The following is a 5810-nucleotide window of genomic DNA, read 5'->3' on the forward strand; positions in this document are numbered from 1 at the left end:
TTACTAAAAATAAAAAAATAAATACATTGCACTTAAAGGGAATCTGTCACCATGAAAATGCAGTTCAATCTGCAGACATCATGTTACAGAACAGGCAGATCTGAGCAGATTGATATATAGTTTTTTCAGAACTGTTCAGAACAACTTGTGTTTTCATCATTTAAACCTCTGCTTTTTCTGCGATTTTTGGTCCAGTGGGCGGTCCTATCAGTGACTGCCGGCTTTCTTTGTGTAAGTGTGCTTTACAGAGAGACCGCCCACTGGATCCAAAATCTCAGAAAGGGCAGAGGATTAAATGATGAAAACCCAGGTATACAAGACTCTTTTCTCACATAACTATATACTAATCTGCTCAGCTCCCCCTGCTCTATGACACGCCGCCTGCAAATTAGACGGCAATTTCATAGTGACAGGTTCTCTTTAAAAATGACACAATAACTGCAGCTTCCTTCCAAAAGTAATGTAAGTAATAGCACTTGAGTAGTGTAACCTAATTAAATACTGGAATATCTACATTATTATTAGACTAATTAAAATACATGAAAAAATATAAGTTATAATACATAAAATAGTAAGAATTCTAAAGTAACATGTACTGTAAATCAAGTATAATAATCCTTAAAATTGAATGTATAATCTTAAGAGTGTCCCATATGCCGTGTCCTCAGGTGTTCATTATTTGTACCTGAATGAGTACAGAGTGCTGCGTGAGGTAGCTATGCTACAGTGGAGCTAAACATAGCAAATAAAGCCAGACTGTCCAGATGAGAACATGCTCTCGTCTGCCAAAAGCCGCAGTGGCTCATGTGAACATAAGTTGACCACCTGTTATTATGTCACTGCAGACGACGTACATTTTTGTCTCAAACTAAAATAAATCAGAATTGTTTTTGTCCGTTGACGGTTAATATGTGGAGTGAAATCTCCTTTGCTTCATTTAGCCAAATTGTATTGAATACTTACAACTGAAAGCTCTTAGCACATGTAAAGGCTCATACATACGAGCGTAGAAATCGGACGAGTGCCGTCCAATTTTTTTTAATGGCTTGCACACGGACTCATTTTGTCCAATGAGGCAGCGCAGATGGCCATTTTTTTTCTCAGAATCTATCTGTGGAAACAATTGTAGTATGATGAGATTTAAGCTTGAAATTGAGTGAGACTAACCAATTCAAGTGTATGCGTGTGAGAAAAAAATTGTATGCCACAGGTATTCGATTTTTAAGGATGCAATTCTGTAACATAGGAAACTGTGGTCCTGTGAATGATTAATAGCTGTTACTGTAAAAAAAATAGTTGTACGTTTTTAACTAGGATTATAAGTGAGGGAAAAATTGTCCACCCTCCTAGATGAAAATCGGACTTACTGTATATGCTCGAGTATAAGCCAACCTGAGTATAAGCTGAGGCACCTAAATTTGCCACGAAAAACTGGGAAAACTTATTGACTCGAGTATAAGCCAGGTATGTATTGTCCCCTCATCCCTATCCTGGTATGCATTGTCCCCTCATCCCTATCCTGGTATGCATGGCTCCCATTCCCTGTCCTTGTATGCATGGCTTCTTATCTCCGTCCTCATGCATGGCTCCTTATCCTCTATCCTTGTATGCATGGCTTCCCGTCCATGTATTTTCTGAAGCATGAAAGGGAATATCAGTGACACAAAAAATTTATCTAAACACTAATAGGCAGGCAGTTGCTGCTTAAATGCCTGATATACACAGCGCCGTTCCTCCCTGACAGAGCGGTTATAGACTGCTCCCACCAGTGATTCAGCTGCCTCTGCTGACATCACATCAACAGAGCGGCTGCATCTTTTAAGCTCTGTTCTTTTGGCAAGGCAGCACTTCCAACATCATTCTCATTAACAGCCGGTTCCCCCAGTTAGGGAGTGGGAATCTGGCTGTCAATCATAAAGTCCTGTCAACATAACAAAGCATGAAAGAATCTGCTCCTCTGTTGATGTGATGTCAGCAAAGGTAGCTGAATGGCTGGCAGGAGTGGCCTATGGCCGCTTTGTGCTGGGGAAGAATGGTGCTGTGCACAACAGGCTGGTAAGCAGCAACTGTTAGTGCTTAGGCATATTTTATGTTTTTATAAAGTCCCCAATATACTGTTTAACCCCTTTACGACTTTGGGACTTTCCACTTTTGCATCTTTGTTTGCTTCTCCCCTTTTTCCTAGAGCCATAACTTTTTTATTTTTCCTTTAAAATGGCCATGTGAGGGCTTATTTTTTGCAAGACGAGTTGTACTTTTCAACTATACCATTGATTTTACCATACAGTGTACTGACAAATTAGAAAAAAAATTCAAGTGCAGTGAAATTGGAAAAAAGTGCAATTCCACAATTATTTTTGGGGGGAATTTAACATGTTCCATCTGTAGCTGTTAAGAGAACATGACAACTGATCAAATCAGCTGTCATGTGCTGGAAAAGATGCAGGCTCAGCTCTAGAGCTCGCATCAAAGGGAGAGACACAACCTACGACGTATTGTTACGGCATAGGATGTGAATAGTGATGAGTAGTGTTGAGCGATACCGTCCGATACTTGAAAGTATCGGTATCGGATAGTATCGGCCGATACCCGAAAAATATCGGATATCGCCGATACCGATATCCGATACCAATACAAGTCAATGGGACATCAAGTATCGGAAGGTATTCTCATGGTTCCCAGGGTCTGAAGGAGAGGAAACTCTCCTTCAGGCCCTGGGATCCATAGGGAGGTGTAAAATAAAGAATAAAAATAAAAAATATTGATATATTTACCTCTCCGGCGGCCCCTGAACTCAGCGCGGGTAACCGGCAGGCTTCGTTGTTCAAAAACAGCGCTTTTAGGACCTGAGAATCACGTCCCGGCTTCTGATTGGTCGCGGGCCGCCCATGTGACCGCCACGCGACCAATCACAAGCCGCGACGTCACCGCAAGCTATTGACGCGCTCATTTTTAAAAATGAGCGCGTTAATGGCTTTGAAAGACATAGCGGCTTGTGATTGGTCGCGTGGCCGCGACCAATCACAAGCCGCGACGTCACCGCAAGCTATTGACGCGCTCATTTTTAAAAATGAGCGCGTTAATGGCTTTGAAAGACATAGCGGCTTGTGATTGGTCGCGTGGCCGCGACCAATCACAAGCCGCGACGTCACCGCAAGCTATTGACGCGCTCATTTTTAAAAATTTTTAAAAATGAGCGCGTCAATAGCTTGCGGTGACGTCGCGGCTTGTGATTGGTCGCGGCCACGCGACCAATCACAAGCCGCTATGTCTTTCAAAGCCATTAACGCGCTCATTTTTAAAAATGAGCGCGTCAATAGCTTGCGGTGACGTCGCGGCTTGTGATTGGTCGCGGCCACGCGACCAATCACAAGCCGCTATGTCTTTCAAAGCCATTAACGCGCTCATTTTTAAAAATGAGCGCGTCAATAGCTTGCGGTGACGTCGCGGCTTGTGATTGGTCGCGTGGCGGTCACATGGGCGGCCCGCGACCAATCAGAAGCCGGGACGTGATTCTCAGGTCCTAAAAGCGCTGATTTTGAACAACGAAGCCTGCCGGTTACCCGCGCTGAGTCCAGGGGCCGCCGGAGAGGTAAATATATCAATATTTTTTATTTTTATTCTTTATTTTACAGATCCCTATGTATCCGATACCGATACCCGATACCACAAAAGTATCGGATCTCGGTATCGGAATTCCGATACCGCAAGTATCGGCCGATACCCGATACTTGCGGTATCGGAATGCTCAACACTAGTGATGAGCGAACCCCCCAATGATCGGAATTGGTGTGCTTTTCTGTAAAGTTTGAGTACGGGGCAGGAGATGACGTGAACTTACGTTCGAACCCCGAACTTGGACTTTACATTTATGGGATGGGGAGGGGGGCTGAAAATGAAAGCATAAAATTAATAATAAACATTATAATTATATTACTTAACTGTCCAGCATTGCGTCGTCCCGTCCCGCTGTTTCCCGGCTGCATCTGCTTCCGGGGCCGCTCATTTCCTTCCGGTAGTATTCGGCTTTTTACGGCTTTTTCCGGCAATGTTCGTGCAGTGACGTCACCGCACAAACACTGCCAGAAAAAGCTGAAGACTGCCGAGTGCAGTGAATACTGCCGAAAGTAATGATTGGGCCCGGAAGCAGATGCATCCGGGAGACAGTGGGACAGGAGACGCGTCGCTAGACAGGTAAGTATAATATTTCTAATGTTTATTATTAATTTTATGTTTTATTTTACAGCCGCCCTGGATCCAAACTGGACCCGAACTGGACCCAAACTGTAACATGGGTTTCCCTTGGAAACCCGTGTTCAGGACCTTGTGACCGAACACTACAATTAGGGCCAGAAATATTTGGACAGTGACACAATTTTCGCGAGTTGGGCTCTGCATGCCACCACATTGGATTTGAAATGAAACCTCTACAACAGAATTCAAGTGCAGATTGTAACGTTTAATTTGAAGGGTTGAACAAAAATATCTGATAGAAAATGTAGGAATTGTACACATTTCTTTACAAACACTCCACATTTTAGGAGGTCAAAAGTAATTGGACAAATAAACAACCCAAACAAAATATTTTTATTTTCAATATTTTGTTGCAAATCCTTTGGAGGCAATCACTGCCTTAAGTCTGGAACCCATGGACATCAAACGCTGGGTTTCCTCCTTCTTAATGCTTTGCCAGGCCTTTACAACCGCAGCCTTCAGGTCTTGCTTGTTTGTGGGTCTTTCCGTCTTAAGTCTGGCTTTGAGCAAGTGAAATGCATGCTCAATTGGGTTTAGATCTGGAGATTGACTTGGCCATTGCAGAATGTTCCACTTTTTGGCACTCATGAACTCCTGGGTAGCTTTGGCTGTATGCTTGGGGTTATTGTCCATCTGTACTATGAAGCGCCGTCCAATCAACTTTGCAGCATTTGGCTGAATCTGGGCTGAAAGTATATCCCGGTACACTTCAGAATTCATCCGGCTACTCTTGTCTGCTCTTATGTCATCAATAAACACAAGTGACCCAGTGCCATTGAAAGCCATGCATGCCCATGCCATCACGTTGCCTCCACCATGTTTTACAGAGGATGTGGTGTGCCTTGGATCATGTGCCGTTCCCTTTCTTCTCCAAACTTTTTTCTTCCCATCATTCTGGTACAGGTTGATCTTTGTCTCATCTGTCCATAGAATACTTTTCCAGAACTGAGCTGGCTTCTTGAGGTGTTTTTCTGCAAATTTAACTCTGGCCTGTCTATTTTTGGTATTGATGAATGGTTTGCATCTAGATGTGAACCCTTTGTATTTACTGTCATGGAGTTTTCTCTTTACTGTTGACTTAGAGACAGATACCCCTACTTCACTGAGAGTGTTCTGGACTTCAGTTGATGTTGTGAACGGGTTCTTCTTCACCAAATTAAATATGCGGCGATCATCCACCACTGTTGTCATCCGTAGACGCCCAGGCCTTTTTGAGTTCCCAAGCTCACCAGTCAATTCCTTTTTTCTCAGAATGTACCCAACTGTTGATTTTGCTACTCCAAGCATGTCTGCTATCTCTCTGATGGATTTTTTCTTTTTTTTCAGCCTCAGGATGTTCTGCTTCACCTCAATTGAGAGTTCCTTTGACCGCATGTCGTCTGCTCACAGCAACAGCTTCCAAATGCAAAACCACACACCTGGAATCCACCCCTGACCTTTTAACTACTTCATTGATTACAGGTTAACGAGGGAGACGCCTTCAGAGTTAATTGCAGCCCTTAGAGTCCATTGTCCAATTACTTTTGGTTCCTTGAAAAAGAGGACGCTATGCATTA

General features: G+C 43.3%; 2 non-coding genes across 2 annotated transcripts; one reads left to right on the forward strand and one right to left on the reverse strand.

The window, feature by feature from the left end:
* Positions 1-3100: 3100 nt before the first annotated feature.
* LOC138677759 (small nucleolar RNA snR70) lies at positions 3101-3253 on the forward strand. The gene has a single exon (XR_011321153.1). It is a non-coding gene; the product is annotated as a small nucleolar RNA snR70 (small nucleolar RNA).
* On the reverse strand, positions 3114-3266 carry LOC138677760 (small nucleolar RNA snR70). Its single transcript, XR_011321154.1, has one exon. It is a non-coding gene; the product is annotated as a small nucleolar RNA snR70 (small nucleolar RNA).
* Positions 3267-5810: the final 2544 nt, after the last annotated feature.

Source organism: Ranitomeya imitator, chromosome 4, assembly GCF_032444005.1.
Source record: "Ranitomeya imitator isolate aRanImi1 chromosome 4, aRanImi1.pri, whole genome shotgun sequence".
Classification (NCBI taxonomy): Eukaryota; Metazoa; Chordata; class Amphibia; order Anura; family Dendrobatidae; genus Ranitomeya; species Ranitomeya imitator.